This window comes from Bos indicus, chromosome 3 (assembly GCF_029378745.1).
Source record: "Bos indicus isolate NIAB-ARS_2022 breed Sahiwal x Tharparkar chromosome 3, NIAB-ARS_B.indTharparkar_mat_pri_1.0, whole genome shotgun sequence".
Classification (NCBI taxonomy): Eukaryota; Metazoa; Chordata; class Mammalia; order Artiodactyla; family Bovidae; genus Bos; species Bos indicus.
This window is the reverse complement of record NC_091762.1, coordinates 8,995,265-9,013,569: the sequence shown is the minus strand read 5'-3', so window position 1 is coordinate 9,013,569 and position 18,305 is coordinate 8,995,265.

Below are 18,305 nucleotides of genomic sequence, written 5' to 3'. Positions count from 1 at the left end.
CCACCTGCTAATCTTGGGGAGCCCCCTGGTGAGTAAGGAGGCAACTGCAGCTCACCCTGGGAACATAGACACTGGAGATGGCCATTTTGAGGAGCTCATTCTACCACGAGGACACTGTGCTGGCAAGCACCGTTTGTAGTTCTTCCTCTAGCTCATTAACACCAGAGCCTGGCCTAGCACACCAGACTCTCAGCACCAGTACTGGGGTTCCTCGGGCCAAGCAGCAAGCTGAGTGGGAACACAGCCCCACCCACCAGCAGAGCTTCTATCTTAAGGCTTCCTGAGACCACAGCCATCCCAGGATTGGGCATTGTCCACCAGAGGACCCAAGACCTCACCTCACTCACCAGTGCGTCAACACTAGCCCTGGGAACCCCAGGGCCCTGCCGTCAGAGGCCCTGGGACCTGGTTGGGCCACCAGGCTGGTACCATCAGGGTACACCAGGGCCATTCTCACCCTCCAGTGGATAGACACCAGCTCCAGGAGCCCCTGGCCTTGGCCTTGCCCACCAGCAAGCCAAAACCAGCTCCAACATACCGTGAACCCCTCAACCAGCTGCACTGGGGTCCGGTCCCACTCATCAGAGGGCCAACACCAGTTCTGAGACAACCTGGATGCCACAGCTAGTTGTGTCAGGAACTGGCCCCACTTGCCAGTAGACTGACATCAGGTTCGGAACCCTTGGGTTCACAGCCAGCCATGCCAGAACCGGGCTCTGCCTAACAGTGGACCAGAGCTAGACCTAAGACCCCTTGGGGTCCCATAGCCAGCAGCCTCATAACAGCCCTGACAAACAGGGGCCAGCAGCCTCTACACAAGGCAGGACCAACCAACTGCACTGGGGGCCAGCCACACCTACCAGATCACCCACAGTAGTCAGCCTGCCACAACAGAAGGACCAACACCAGCCCAAGTAGGGGCAATCCTCAAGCTAGAGCTCATGGAGGGGAGTATACTGCTGGGAGGCGTAGGAAAGCTCCTGTAAAAGCCACTTCTCCAAGAACAGGAAACATAACCAACCTGCCAATTAAATAGAAATAAAAAACAGTAAATTGGGCAAAATGAGGCTATAGAGGGTTATCTTCCAAATGAAGGAAAAGGATAAAATTCCAGAAGAAGAACTAGTGAAGTAGAGATAGGCAATCTACCCTATAGAGAGTTCAAGTTAATAATCATAAAGATGTTCAAAGAACTCAGAAGAAGATTGGATGAACAGAGTAAGAAGTTGGAATTTTTTAACAAGGTTAGAAAATATAAAGAAGAACCAGAGATGAAGAATACAATAGCTTAAATGAAAAATACACTAGAAGTAATCAACAGTAGATGAGATGATACAGAGGAATAGATCAATAAGGTAGAATACAGAGTAAGGGAAATCAGTATAAAGGAACAGAGAAAAAAGAGAATAAAAAGAAATGAAGGCAGTTTAAGAGACCTCCAGGATAACATCAAGCATACCAGCATTCCCCTTAGAAGGATCTCAGAAGAAGAGAGAGAAAGGGGCAGAGAACACATTTAAAGTCATAATAGCTGAAAACTTCCCTAACCTGAGAAAGGAAACAGATGTCTGTGTCCAGGAAGCCAGAGAGTCCCAAACAGGATCAGCTCAAAGAGGAACACAAGATGCACTGTAATTAAAATGTCAAAAGTTAAAGAGAGAATATTAAAAGCAGCAAGGGAAAAGCAACAAGCTTCATACCAGGGAACTCCCATAAGGCTGCTGCTGCTGCTGCTAAATCGCTTCAGTCATGTCTGACTCTGTGCGACCCCATAGACGGCAGCCCATCAGGCTCCCCTGTCCCTGGGATTCTCCAGGCAAGAACAGTGGAGCGGGTTGCCATTTCCTTCTCCAATGCATGAAAGTGAAAAGTGAGAGTGAAGTCTCTCAGTCGTGTCCGACTCTTCGCGACCCCATGGACTGCAGCCTACCAGGCTCCTCTGTCCATGGGATTTTCCAGGCAAGAGTACTGGAGTGGGGTGCCATCACCTTCTCCGCTCATAAGGCTATCAGCTGACTTTTCAGCAGAAACTCTGTAGGGCAAAACAGAGTGACCCAAAATACGTAAAGTGACAAAGGGAAAACCCACAATCAAGAACAACCAAAAATACTTTAGTCAGCGAGGCTTTTAGTCAGATTTGATGCAAAATCAAAAGTGCTACAGACAAGCAAAAGCTAAAGAGTTCATACCATACCAACTTCATAAGAAATGTTAAAGGGACTTCTCTAAGTGAAAAAGGCCACAACAAGAAATGTGAAAATTATGAAAGGAAAAAAATCTCATTAATAAAGGCAAATATACAATAAAGGTAGTAAATTAGCTGTGTGTAAAGTTAGGAGAGAGGGTAAAAGACGAAGGTAGTAAAATTGTGTATACCTGCAATAAGTAATTAAGAGATACACAAAACAAAAAGATATAAAATTCTCCAGGCAAGAATAGTGGAGTGGGGTAGCCATTCCCTTCTCCAGGGGATCTTCCCAACCCAGGGATCCAACCTGGGTCTCCTGAATTGCAGGCAGATTCTCTACTGTCTGAGCCACCATGGAAGCCCCAAAATATTAAACATGATGTCAAAAACACTGCATTGGGGGTATAAAAAGGAAGAGTTGTTAAAATGCATTTGAACTTAAGAGATCAGGAACGTGTGTGTGTGTGTATATGTATATATACATATACCAATGTATATAGATATAGATAGTTATGTACAATGGGGGGAATACAATAAATACCTAATATATTTGAATGATGACATCATAACCAGACTGATTGTGGTAATCATTTTTAAATGTAGAGAAATGCCAAACTGCTATGTTGTGGAACAGGAACTAACATAGTATTGTAGATCAATTGCACTTCAAAAGCAAACAAACAAACTCATAGAAAAATATCAGATTTGTGGTGACCAGAGGCTGGAACTGGGGGGAGGGGAATTGAATGAAGGTGTTAAAAAGCTGCAAACTACCAGTTACAAGATAAATAAGTACTAGGAATGTAATGTACAACAAGATAAATATAATTAATGTTGCTGTATGTTAAATATGAAAGCTTCAAAGAGAGTAAATCCTAAGAGTTCTCATCACTAGAAAAAAATTTTGTCTATTTCTTTATTTCTGTATCTATATGAGATGATAGGTGTTCCCTAAATTTGTGTAATAATCATTCATGATGTATAAAAGTCAAATTTGTGTACCCCTTAAACTTATACAATGCGATATGTCAATTACATCTCAATGAAATTTGAAGGTAAAAAAGAGCACTAATCCCACTATGAGGGCTCCACCCTCATGATCTGAACATCTGCCAAAAACCCCATCTTCTAAGAGACTGTTGTTGTTGTTCAGTCACTCAGCCATTTCTGAGTCTTTGTGACCCCATGAACTGCAGTACACCAGGCTTCCCTGTCCTTCACTATCTACCAGAGTATGCTCAAACTCAAGTCCATTGAGTCAGTTATGCCATCCAGTCATCTCATCTTCTGTTGCCCCATTCTCCTCCTGTCCTCAATGTTTCCCAGCATCAGGGTCTTTTCCATGAGTTGGCTCTTCACATCAGGTGGCCAAAGTATTGGAGCTTCAGCTTCAGCATCAGTCCTTCCAATGAGATTCAGAGTTGATTTCCCTTAGGACTGTCTGGTTTGATCTCCTTGCTGTCCAAGTGACTCTCAAGGGTCTTCTCCAACACCACAGTATGAAAGCCTCAATTCTTTGGCATTCAGCCTGCTTTATGGTCCAACTCTCAATCCATACATGACCACTGGAAAAACCATAGCTTTGACTATGTGGACGTTTGTAGGTGAAGTGATGTCTCTGCATTTTAATACACTGTCTAGATTCGTCATAGCTTTTCTTCCGAGGAGCAAGCATCTTTTAATTTTGTGGCTGCAGTCACAGTCCACAGTGATTTTGGAGCCCCCCAAAATAAAGTCTGACACTGTTTCCACTGTTTCCCCATCTATTAGTCATGAAGTGGTGGGACTGGATGCCATGATCTTATTTTTTTAAATGTTGAGTGTTAAGCCAGCTTTTTCATTCTCCTGTTTCACCTTCTTCAAGAGGCTCTTTAGTTCCTCTTTGCTCTCTGCCATTAAGGTGGTATCATCTGCATACCTGAGGTTATTGGTATTTCTCCCGACAATCTTGATTCCAGCTTGTGCTTCATCCAGCCAGGCATTTCACATGATATACTCTGCATATAAGTTAAATACGCAGGGTGACAGTATACAGTCTTGACCTACACCTTTCCCAACTTTGAACCAGTCAACTGTTCCATGTCTGAGTCTAACTATTGCTTCTTGACCTGCATACAGGTTTCTCAGGAGGCAGGTAAGGTGGTCTGGTATTCCCATCTCTTGAAGAATTTTCCACAGTGTGTTGTGATCCACACAGTCAAAGGCTTTAGCAATTAAAAGATTAAGATTAAACAAAAGACCTAAGGTGTAGGGAGGACACACAGACAACCAGTTTATAGCATGCTAGCAACACTAACATTCAAAGACTTGTAAAGGAAGAGACATACACAAAGGAGACTGACAACAATTCCTTAGAAGAGTGAGAAAAAAAATTTTAAGTTTTTAAAGGAGTTCAGAGAAGACAAGATGTCAGAGGAGTAGGTGGATGTGGAGTACATCTCTCTCCAAGGATGCATCATGACTATACCTTCAGATGCAGAAGACCTCACAGAGCACCAGCTGAGTACTGGCAGGAGTCACTGGCCACTGGAAAGGAATATAAAGACTCATACAAAACTTGGTAGGATGAAGGTAGGAAGGGAAAAAGAGGAGGAGAATGAGCAGGATGGCCTGCAGCCAGATAGTAGGGGAGCTGAAGCAAGGGTGAGATCCCCATATCCAGGGCAATTGTTTAGGACAGAAAGGAAGCATCTGAGGCTGACAGAGAGTGAAGCAGCTAATCTGTGAAAGTCTGAATGATGTGTGAACCACACAGATAATCCGGACCACAGCCCTTTGTACACCACACAGGGATGCAAGTCCACAGGAATGCATAGTGGCTGGGAGCTGGAGTGTGGGGGATTGGAGAACAATACCAGGCCAAGAACTGCTGTTGACTTTGGGGAGACAGCTGAGGGGATGGGAGGAAGGAAATCCACATGGGGAATGCCCTTAGAGGAAAGCTGGGAGGCCACGGAGGTAGGGCACTACTACAGGGAGTTGAGCTGTCACTGTAGCCTCTCTCTCCCCACATGCCAGTGCCAACAGCTGACCAATACAGAAAGACCTCAGTGAGGGTGGCACATTGAGCACCTGACATGTGGAGCAACAGAGAAGAACCCCAACCATGGTTGCCCTTTGAGCACCTCCTGTGCTGAGTGATAGAGAAGAACTGGCAAGAGAGGCCTTTTGAGCACCAGCTGCCAGAGTTTAGAAATGAACTCTAATAGTGCCATATCTTCTGTGTCTGTGGCCTCCTGCTTGCCTGCACACCTGGCACCACTGGGGTCCATATGATCCAAGCAGCAGTGACCCTGCACAGCCAGTCCTCACTGGATCAGACCCAAGTCATCCAGGGCAACTTCAGCAGCAAACTTCTATGGATGACCCACATGCAGAGGTGGAGACAAAATCACAATTGAGCTCCAAGAGTGGAGTGGTTAAGCAAGAGGATCAAAAACTTTTCCACCAGCTATACAAGCTGCAGATTAAATCCACATAATCAGCTATGTAGACTCTATGTCTATGGAATATATAAAAGGACAATGAATGTTCCCACAAAAGAAAATGCTCTGTCTCTAGCAGCTGTGGACATTGGAGGCAAGAACACACAGGAGTAGGGCCAGATCAGAGTCTGAGCTGTCCCACAGCAGGTCTAGAGTGCAGCCCTCTCCAGTATTGGAGGGCTTCCTAGGAAGGTGGAGGTGGACTGTGGCTCACAGCAGAGGAAAGGACACTGACAGCTGAGAACCAAGAAAAGCATTAATTATTATTCCTTTATTTTGATTCATTCTGTAGTTGATTCTAAATTTTTTCTCTTCTCTTCTTTTTCTCTGTTGCTGTGGTTGTTGTTTTTATTATTATACCCATTTAAGCTTTTGGAATCTTTTTTTTTTTTTTTGCAGCTTGTAAATGGAACCTTTTTAAAAATCACACTTTTAATTTCTTTTATATATTTCTACTTCTACTTTGGCTTTCTGCAATTCTCTGGGGGGTTTTGTTGTTGTTCTAGAGCTAATCAATGAATTTAGTAGACACACAGGATACAAAGTCAATACACAGAAATCTCTTTCATTCCTATACACTGACAAAAAAAAACTGGAGCGAGAAATTAATAGAATCATTCCATTCAGCACTGCAACAAAAAAAATCAAATACCTATCAAATCACAGAACTAGAACCAAACATTTCACAATTTGTATGGAAACACAAAAGACTCTGAATATCCAAAGCAATAGCAATCAACCTTCCTGACTTCAGACAAAACAAAAGCTACCTACAAAGCTACAGTCATCAAGACAATGTGGTACTGGCACAAAAACAGAAATAGTTTCCAGTGGAACAAAATATAAAACCCAGAGATCAACCCACATACCTATGTGTACCTTATCTTTGACATGGGAGGCAAGAATATACAATGAAGAATAAACAGCCTCTTCAATAAGTGGTAATGGGAAAACTAGACAACTACCTGTAAAAGAATGAAATTAGAACACTTCCTAACACCATGCACAAAAATAAACCCAAAACAGATTAAAGACCTAAATGTAAGGCCAGAAACTATAAAACCCTTAGAAGGAAATATAGGCAGAACACTATGACACAAATCACAGCAAGATCCTCTTTGACCCACCTCCTAGAGTAGTGGAATGAAAAAGAAACAAGTGGGACCTAATTAAATTTAAAGTCTTTTGCACAACAAAAGAAATCATAAATAAGACAGACAGCCCTAAGAATGGCGGAAAATAATTGCAAAAGGATCAACTGACAAAGGATTAGTTTCCAAAATATATAAGCAGCTCATGAAGCTCAATACCAGAAAAACAATCAATCAAAAAATGGATGGGAAACATAACAGGAAATTTCTCCAAAGACATACAGTTGGCCAACAAGCACATAAAAAGATGCTCAACATTGCTTATTATTGGAGAAATGCAAATCAAAACTACAATGAAGTATCATATCACACCAGCCAGAATGGACATCATCAAAATATCTAAAAAACAATAAATGATGAAGAGGGTGTGGGAAAAAGGAATCCCTCTTGCACTGTTGGTAAGAATGTAAATTAATACAGACACTCTGGAAAACAGGATGGAGATTCCTTTTAAAAGGCTAGGAATAAAACTATCATATGACCCAACAATCCTACTCCTGGGCATATACTCTGAGAAAACCATAACTTAAAAAGATGCACGTACTCCAGTCTTCAATGCAGCAGTATTTACAATAGCTAGAACATGGAAGCAACCTAGATATCTGTCGACAGTTGAATGGATAAAGTTGTGGTACATATATAAATGGAATATTACTCAGCCATTTTTTAAAAATGAATTTAAGTCAGTGAGATGGACAGGGTTTTCCCAGTGGTTCAGCAATAAAGAATCTGCCTGCAGGAGATGTGAGTTCAACCCCTGGGTTGGGAAGATTCCCTAGAGGATGGCCTGACAACTCACTTCAGTATTCTTTCCTAGAGAATTTCATGGACAGAGGAGCCTGCTGGGCTATAGTCCACAGGGTTGCAAAGAGTTGGACATGACTGAGGCAAGTTGGACATGCACTGCGTGCATGCTCACAGTGAGGTGGATGAGCCCAGAGGCTATTATACAGAGTGAAGTAAGTCAGAAAGAAAAAATATTGTATATTAATGTATGTGCATATATAGAATCTAGGAAAATGGTACAGATGAACCTGATTACAGGGAAGGAACAGAGATGTAGACAGAGAACTAACTTGTGGACACAGTGGGGGAGGGAGAGGGTGGGATGAATTGAGAGAGTAGCACTGAAACATATATGTCACCATATGTAAAATAGATAGCTAATGGGAAGCTGCTATATAACATAGAGGCTCAACCCCATACTCGCACAACCTAGAGGGGTGGAATGGGATGGGGTATGGGAAAGAGTTTCAAGAAGGAAGGGGCAGATGTATACTCATGGCGGATTCGCTTTGCTGTATGGCAGAATGAACACAACATTGTAAAGCAATTATCCTCCAATTAAGAATAAATTTTAAAAAAAGAATCCAAAGAACTGGGATGTTAACAATATCAAATGCTGCAGAAATGAAATGCTCTGTTACAGGGATGTATCCATTGCAAAGTATATAAACAGGCAATTTATAGTATCAGAAGAAGAAAATGTTTAATAAGCATAAAAAAATGCACATTCAAACTAGGAATGAGAGAAAAGCAAATTAAACAAATATTGGTATTACCTTCAAGTTGGAAAAAATAATTTAATTGATAGATTCCAGTGATGATAAAATTAGAGGAAACCAGACAAATACATTGTTCATGGGAGTATAAATTTATACAATTTTTTTGGAGGAAAATTTGGTGTTATCTATCAAAATTGTAACTGTATAATACCTTGGTATTATCCCCTTCATAGATCACTGCCTTGTTGAAGTGAAGGGGCTTGAGTAATTCAACAAAGCTATGAGCCATGACGTGCAGGGCCACCCAAGACAGACAGGGTCATAGTGGAGAGTTCTTATGAATGTGATCCACTCAAGAATGGCAAACCACTCCAATATTCTGGCCACAAGAACTCCACGAACTGTGTAAAAAGGCAAAAAGGTATAACACCAAAAGATGAGCCCCCCCCCCACCCTGGTCTGAAGGTGTCCAATATGCTACCGGGGAAGAGCAGAGAACAGTTACTAATAATTACAGAAAGAATTGGAGAAGGCAATGGCACCCCACTCCAGTACTCTTGCCTGGAAAATCCCATGGATGAAGGAGCCTGGTAGGCTGCAGTCCATGGGGTCGTTAAGAGTCAGACACCACTGAGCGACTTCACTTTGACTTTTCACTTTCATGCATTGGAGAAGGAAATGGCAACCCACTCCAGTGTTCTTGCCTGGAGAATCCCAGGGATGGGGGAGCCTGGTGGGCTGCCATCTATGGGGTCGCGCAGAGTCAGACACTACTGAAGCGACTTAGTAGCAGCAGCAACAGAAAGAATGAAGCAGTTTGGCCAAAGCAGAAATGATGCTCAGTTGTAGATGTGTCTTGTAACGAAAGTAAAATCTGACGCTGTAAAGAACAGCATTGCATGGGAACCTGGAATGTTAGGTTCATAAATCAAGGTAAATTCGACGTGGTCAAGCAGGAGATGGCAAGAATTAGCATCAGTATCTTAGGAATCAGTGAACTAAAATGGATGGCAATGAGTGAATTTAACTCAGATGACTATTATATCAGGGATTCCGTGGTGGCTCAGATAGTAAAGAGTCCACCTGAAATGTGGGAGACCTAGGTTTGATCCCTGGCTTGGGAAAATCCCCTGGAGGATGGCATGGCAACCCGCTCCAGTATTCTTTGCCTGGAGAATCCTCACAGACAGAGGAGCCTCGTGGGCTACAGTCCATGGGGTCACAAAGAGTTGGACACAACTGAGTGACTAAGAACAGCACAACATTATATCTACTACTGTGGGCAGGAATCCCATAGAAGAAATGGAGTAGCCCTCATAATTAACACAAGAGTCCGAAATGCAGTAGTTGTGTTCAACCTCAAAAACGACAGAATGATCTCAGTTCGTTTCCAAGGAAAACCATTCAACATCACAGTAATCCAACTATCAATGCTGAAGAAGCTGAAGTTGATCAGTTCTATGAAAACCTACAAGACTTCCTAGAACTAATACCAAAAAAGATGTCCTATTCACCTATTTACCAGGGGATTGGAATGCAAAAGTAGGAAGTCAAGAGATAACCTGGAGTAACTGGGAAGTTTAGTCTTGGAGTACAAAATGAAGCAGGGCAAAGGATAACAGATTCTGCCAAGGGAATGCACTGGTCATAGCAAAACCCTTTTTCAACAACAGAAGACACGACTTTACACATGGACATCACCAAATCGTCAATACTGAAATCAAATTGATTACATTCTTTGTAGCCAAAGATGGAGAAGCTGTATACAGTCAGCAAAAACAAGACCTTGTGCCTCAGACCATCAGCTACTTATGGCAAAATTCACGCTTAAACTAAAGAAAGTGGGTAAAACCACTAGGTCAATCAGGGACAACCTAAATCAAATTCCCTATGATTATACAGTTGGAAGGAAAGTTATGACCAACCTAGATAGCATATTGAAAAGCAGAGACATTACTCTGCCAACAAAGGTTCATCTAGTCAAGGCTGTGGTTTTTCCTGTGGTCACGTATGGATGTGAGAGTTGGACTGTGAAGAAGGCTGAGCACTGAAGAATTGATGCTTTTGAACTGTGGTGTTGGAGAAGACTCTTGAGAGTCCCTTGGACTGCAAGGAGATCCAACTAGTCCATTGTGAAGGAGATCAGCCCTGGGATTTCTTTGGAAGGAATGATGCTAAAGCTGAAACTCCAGTACTTTGGCCACCTCATGCGAAGAGTTGACTCATTGGAAAAGACTCTGATGCTGGGAGGGATTGGGGGCAGGAGGAGAAAGGGACGACAGAGGATGAGATGGCTGGATGGCATCACTGACTCGATGCACATGAGTCTCAGTGAACTCTGGGAGTTGGTGATGGACAGGGAGGCCTGGCGTGCTGCAATTCATGGGGTCGCAAAGAGTCGGACACGACTGAGTGACTGATCTGATCTGATCTGACCATAGGTCACCTGCATCAGAATCTGTATGAATGAAGCCCAGGCTTATGTTTTATAATTTCTCAGATGATTTTCAAAGTGCTTTGATAACTACTGCTTTGTGTCATGTATGAACACTGTTGATGGTCTTTTTATTTTTAACATTTGACTTTAGGTTAACTATTATTGTTTCCCTCTTAAGATATCTTTGATACAGTGGAGGTGAGGAATAGCGTCAATGTATTAGATCTAGCAAACAGTGTGCCTGAAGAACTATGGACAGAAGTTCACAATATTGTATAAGAGGCAGTGAACAAAACCATCCCAAAGAAAAAGAAATCCAAGAAGGCAAAGTGTTACAAATACCTGAGGAAAGGAGAGAAGTGAAAAGAAAGGGAGAAAGGGAAAGATATACCCAACTGAATGCAGAGTTCCAAAGAATAGCAAGGAGAAACAAGGCCCTCTTCAATGTACAATGCAAAGAAATAGAGGAAAACAACAAAAAGGGCAAGACTAGAGTTCTCTTCAAGAAAATTGGAGATATCAAAAGAATATTTCATGCAAAGATGGGCACAATAAGGACAGAAACAGTAAAGACGTAATAGAAGCAGAAGAGATCAAGAGATGGCAAGAATACAAAGAATAACTACACAAAAAAGATTTTTATGACCCAAATAACCACGATGGTGTGGCCACTCACCCAAAAGCCAGACATTCTGGAATGTAAAGTCAAGTGGGCCTTAGGAAGCACCGCTGCCAATAAAGCTAGCTGAGATGATTGAATTCCAGCAGAGTTATTTAAAATCCTAAAAGATGATGCTATATGTCAGCAAATTTGGAAAACCCAGCAGTGGCCACAGGACTGGAAAAGGTCAATCATTATCCCAATTCCTCAGCAGGGCAGAACTAAAGAATGTTCAAACTCTCGGACAATTGCATTCACCTCCCACACTAGTAAGAGTATGCCCAAAATCCTTCAAGCTAGGTTTCAGCAATATGTGGACCAAGAACTCCCAGATATTCAAGCTGGGTTTAGAAGAGGCAGAGTTCAAATCGCCAACATTCGCTGAATCATAGAGAAAGCAAGGGAATTGCAGAAAAATATCTACTTCTCTTTCATTGATTACTCTAATGTCTTTGACTGTATGGGTCATAACAAACTGTGGAAAACTCTTAAAAAGATGGGAATAACAGACTATCTCACCTGTCTCAACAACCAGTTGAGACAACTGGTCAACCAGTCAGTTTTTTGTGTAGGGTTCTAACTCTTCCTTCTTGACCTGCATACAGGTTTCTGAGGAAGAGTTAGAACTTTACACGAAACAAATGACTGGTTCAGGATTGAGAAAGAAGTATGACAAGGCTTTTGTTGTTGTTGTTGTTGTCCTGTTTATTTAACTTATATGCAGAGCACATCATGAAACATGCTGAGCTGGATGAGTTACAAGCTGGTATCAAGACTTCCAGGAGAAATATCAACAACCTCAGAAATGCAGATGATACTACTCTAATGGCAGAAAGTGAAAAGGAACTAAAGAGCCTCTTGATGAGGCTGAAAGAGGAAAGTGAAAAAGCCAGCTTAAAATTCAGTATTAAAAAACCAAGGTCATGGCATCTGTTCCCAATAATTCATGGCAAATATAAGGAGAAAAGGTGGAAGTAGTGGTAGATTTCCTTTTTTTGAGCTCTAAAGTCACCATGGATAGTGACTGCAGCCATGAAATTAGATGATTGCTTCTTGGCAGGAAAGCTATGATAAACCTAGATAGTGTATTAAAAAGTAAAGACATCACTTTGCTGAAAAGGTCCATATAGTCAAGGCTACGGTCTTCCCAGTAGTCATGTACGGATGTGAGAGTTGAACCATAAAGCAGGCTGAATGCCAAAGAATTGAGGCTTTCATACTGTGGTGTTGGAGAAGACCCTTGAGAGTTGCTTGGATAGCAAGGAGATCAAACCAGACAATCCTAAAGGAAATCAACCCTGAATCTCATTGGAAGGACTGATGCTGAAGCTGAAGCTCCAATACTTTGGCCACCTGATGTGAAGAGCCAACTCATGGAAAAGACCCTGATGATGGAAAACATTAAGGACAGGAGGAGAATAGGGCAACAAAAGATGAAATGACTGGATGGCATCATTGACTCAATGGACTTGAGTTTGAGCATACTCTGGGAGATGGTGAAGGACAGGGAAGCCTGGCATACTGCAGTTCATGGGGTCACAAAGACGCAGACATGGCTGAGCAACTGAATAACAACAACAATCTCTTAGAAGATGGGGTATTTGGCAGATGTTTAGATCCTGAGGGTTGAGCCCTTATTGTGGATTAGTACTCTTTTTTACTTTCAAGTTTCATTGACGTGAAGCAATGAAATTGACATGTAGCATTGTATAAGCTTAAGGAGTACATCATAAATTTGACTTTTATACATCATGAATAATTATTACACAGAAATGGCAACCCACTCCAGTATTCTTGCCTGGAGAATCCCATGGACAGAGGAGTTTGGTGGGCTACAGTCCACGGGTTGCAAAGAGTCGGACATGACTGAGTGACTTCACTTCACTTTCACTTTCACTATCATCTCATATAGGTACAGAAATAAAGAAATAAAATAAATCAGGTTCGATGCATGATACAGGATGCTTGGGGCTAGTGCACTGGGATGACCCAGAGGGATGGTATGAGGAGGGAGGTGGGAGGGGGGTTCAGGATGAGGAACATGTGTACACCCATGGCAGATTCATGTTGATGTATGGCAAAACCAATACAAATTGTAAAGTAATTAGCCTCCAATTAAAATAAATAAGTTTGTATTAAAAAAAGAATAAATCATGGTATTAATATGCTGTGGGACAATATGAGGCTATAATATAGAATGAAACAGAAAAGAACATATTGATCTAAAAGAAATCTGTTACATATCATTGAGAAAAAATTGTAAACAAATACACATGAGACCTTTTTTAAATTTATTTTATTGAAATATAGTTAATTTACAGGGTTGTGTTAATTTCTGCTGTAGAAAAAATGATTCAGCTATAAATAGACAGATATTTTTTTTAATATTCTTTTTGAATTAAGTTTTATTTGGGGTAAAATGAGGACCTTATCTCAGGATTTATCATAGGATACTGAATATAGTTGGGTTTCCTTGGTGAATCAGTGGTAAAAAGAAACCATATGCCAATGCAGGAGACACAGATTCAGTCCCTGGGTTGGGAATATCCCCTGGAGAAGGAAATGGAAATCCACTCCAGTATTCATCAGAAACCCCATGATCAGAAGAACCTGGTGGGCTATAGTTCATGGGGTCATTAAAGAGTCAGACATGACTTCTCAACTAAACAACAATAATTGAGTATAGTTCTCTGTGCTGGATAGTAGGACCTCATTGTTTATCCATTCTATATGTAACAGTTTGCATCTACTAATCCAAAGTTCCCATACCTGTTTTATTTCACCTCTCTGATTCTATTTCTTGTGTTCATTTTTATTATTGGTAGTTCCCAGAACTGTATCCTTCATCCTTTCTCTTCTCACATATGGCCCCTGAATGACTTACTCTTTTATAGTGGCTTCATCTACACCCTATCATGTTTATATTCATGATAGAATTTTTCTAATATCAAGATGATAATGTTGGAATAGCTGTTGATGCAAGAACCCACAAATTTATAGAACAAAATTATTAAAAGAAAATAAGATACTGTTGATATCATATAGGCAATTGGCATACCAGTCTAAACATGCATTGAATCTAGCTCATTCAGTTACAACTTCACAAGAGTGGCATATTTTTCATGTATCCAAGAATGCTCCTCCTTTTCCCTTGTACTAAATGCTGACTTGAAATGGCTATAGAGTTCTTGGGTCATCACCTGCACCTTCCTCAACTGTGTAGATGTTATTCAAGTCTTTTATGACATTTTTGAGGCAGAAAGTAGAACTTTCATCCTTTGTGGTGCTCCCCTATCCAGCTGACTATAGAAATCACCACCATTTACCTCCTCAATATATAGTTCTCTCATAAGTGAGTGAATCTTAAGGCAGGCCTCACTGTACCCTCACTGTTGTCTGGTTAACACAGTTTTCTCTCTCTAACAAGCAAGCCCAGTCAAAGATGGTTTTCCTCCAATTCTGAGAGGTAATCTCTAAACCCTTGGATGTTGTCAAGCATGATAGGAGTGTCTGGGGGCTTGCAGCTCCAGATAATAATAATATGATTTAGGGCTGGGGATTTAAGCCACATCAAAACTATGATTCAAGATGGGGGCTTTGGATCATACATATCAACTCAATTTCCTGAAAGGGTGAAAATTGAAATCAGCCATATTGGCGCCTAAATGATAGAACCCCAACAGTACTGAGTGTACATGCCAAGACTGGAGTAAGCATCTCTGATTGACAATACTTCACGCATATTGTCATACATGACTGCCAGGAAGAGTCAACACTGTCTGTGGCTCCAAGGCAAAGAACTATTGGAAGATCCATGTTTAAAACCCTTCTGCACACTGCCAGAAACATCTCTCTCTCTTTTTTGGGGGGGGGGGGGGCTTATCTTAATCTGTATCCTTTCCCTATAATAAACTGTAATCATGAGTATAGAAGCTCTCAGGGAATTTTTTTTAACAAATGGAGAGAGAGACTCAGAAAGATCAGCAGAACAAGAAGCTCACACAGTGGCCGAGTGGGCAGAGCCAGGATTCAATACCAAGCCCTGCCCTGTGCACTAATTCCTTGGGTCCAGTGCTGTTCTTGTTAACAGGGGCCTGTGATGCTGAGGTTCATATCTGCCGCCTTGGTTTGAGTACAGAACCACCTGGAGAGCCTGATATTTCCACGTGGTCACAAATCAAGAACCTTTCTCGTGAATTCTAATGAGTTATCAAAATAGAGTACAGTTTTGGGAAACGCCTCAAGTTGAAGTATCAGAAGTAAGGAAATTCTCAGGGACTGCCCCCTTCACAGTTGGCTAACCTTCACAGAGACTCTTTGGAAACTGAGAAAGTGTAGGCTGCAGTCCATGGGGTCGCTAAGAGTCGGACACGACTGAGCGACTTCACTTTCATTTTCACTTTCATGCATTGGAGAAGGAAATGGCAACCCACTCCAGTGTTCTTGCCTGGAGAATCCCAGGGACGGGGGAGCCTGGTGGGCTGCCGTCTATGGGGTCGCACAGAGTCGGACTCGACTGAAGTGACTTAGCAGCAGCAACAGACTGAAGTCCCAACGCCTTCTCCCCTATTGGATCTCTCAGAATTGCAGACAAGCTTATCACTGGTGTGGGAATCATAGCTATAGGGTTAAAACAAAGGTTTTCTACTTTTCTGTGAATATTCTGGAAGATATTATATTCCATTCATTTATCACACTATTCTCTAGTCATTCATCACCACTCCCATTATTTGAGTAGAATAGTTTATAACTCTGACTGTGCTGTAATGTTCTTGGGAGGTAAAATTCTTGTACGTTCCAATAAATGTGCCATCTCCCTTAAGAACAGATAGACAAACCTTTATCTAGACTAAGAAAAAAAGAAAGGTGATTCAAATAATTCAAACAAATGAAGTAGTGGACATTACAACCGGCACCACAGGAATACAAAACATCATAAGAGTCTGCTATGAACTACTATACACCAACAAACTAGATAACCCAGAGGCAATCAATAAATTCCCAGACATGTGCAACCTGTCAAGACTGAATAATAAAGAGATAGAAAATTTGAACTTCCCCTATATCTCAGGGAGGTTTCCCTGGTGGCTCAGACTGTAAAGAATCTGACTGCAATGCAGATGACTTGGATTCAATCCCTGGGTTGGGCAGATTCCCTGAAGGAGGGCATGGAAACCCACTCCAGAATTCTTGCCTGGAGAATCCCCATGGACAGAGGAGCCTAGTGGGTTAACAGTCTATGGGGTAGCAAAGAGTCAGATACAATTGAATGACTAAATAGAGAAAATTTGGACGAACCAATAACAAGAAAGGTGATTGACTCAGTAATCAAAAACTTCTCAACAAAGAAAAAGCCAAACAGATAGCTTCACTGGTTATTTCTACCAAACATTTAAAAAAGAATTAACAGCAATTCTTCTCAAACTCTTCCCCAAAAACTGAAGAGGAAGGAACATCCCTAAATTCATTTTTATTACACTAGCATTACCCTGATACCAAAACCACATAAGGAACCAAAGGAAAAGAAAGCTACAGGCCCACATTCCTCATGAATATAGATGCAAAGAGTCTCAACAAAATACTAGCACACCAAATTCAACAACATATTAAAAGACTTATACACCATAATCAAGCAGAATTTATCCCTAGGATTTCAATACATGTTAATAAATAAATGTGATAAATTATATTAATAGGATGAAAGATAAAAATAATATAATCATCTTAATAGATGCAGAAAAAACATTTGAAAAAAACCAGCATTTTTTTCATAAGAAAACTCGCAACAAATGGGGTATAAAGGAATATACCTCAACATAGGAAAGCCATATATGACAAAATCACAGCTAACATTACACTCAATGGTGAAAGGTTGAAAGCTTTCCTGACAACACTAAGAATAAAACAATGGTGCCCATACCAACCAGTCTCATTTACCATAGAGCTGAAAGTCCTAGCCAGATCCATTAGACAAGAAGAAGAAATAAATGTATCCAGTTGGAAAGCAAGAAGTAAATTTGTCTGAATTGTCTTAAAGACTCCACCAAAAAACTATTAGAACTAATAAAGGAATTTAGCTAAGTTGCAGTATACAAAATCAGCATATAAAAACCAATTGCATTTTTTCACTACCCACAAAATTTTATTGTACATCAATCTTTCTGAAGAATTATTTGAGCTATTCATTTGATGGTTATGAACATGTCAGGAGCTGTTTTATGAGCATATTTTTTATTTGTTTGTCAAGGGAAATTCATGAGTCATTTTTATATAACAATGAACTAACCAAAAAATAAAGAAAACAATCTTATTTGTGACAGAATCAAAAATAATGAACTATTTAGGAGCAAATTTAACAAGGGGTAGATTTGTATACTGAAAATTGTAAGATTTTGATGAAAGAAATTGAAGACACACAAAAAAATTCTGTGTTCATGAATTGGAAGATTTAATAGTGTTAAAATATTTGCATTACCCAAAACCACCTATAGATTCAGTACAATCCCTAACAAAATTCCAATAGCATTTTTCACAGAAATAGAAAAATTTACATAAAACCAGAAGACCATAGCAATCCTGAGAAAATATACATAGGAATCCTGAGAAAGGAGAACAGATTTGGAGACAACACATGTCTGATTTCAAACTTTATTACAAAACCATAGTAAGCAAAACACTGTACTATACTGTACTGGCATAAAAAACAAACATATAGACCAGTGGAACAGAATTGAGAATCCAAGGATAAATCCATGTAAATACCGTCAACTAATATTTAACTAGGGAGCCAAGAATACTCAATGGAACAATAGTTCTCAATAAATGGTGCTGAGAAAACTGATTATTCACATGCCAAAGAATGAAATTAGATCCCGACC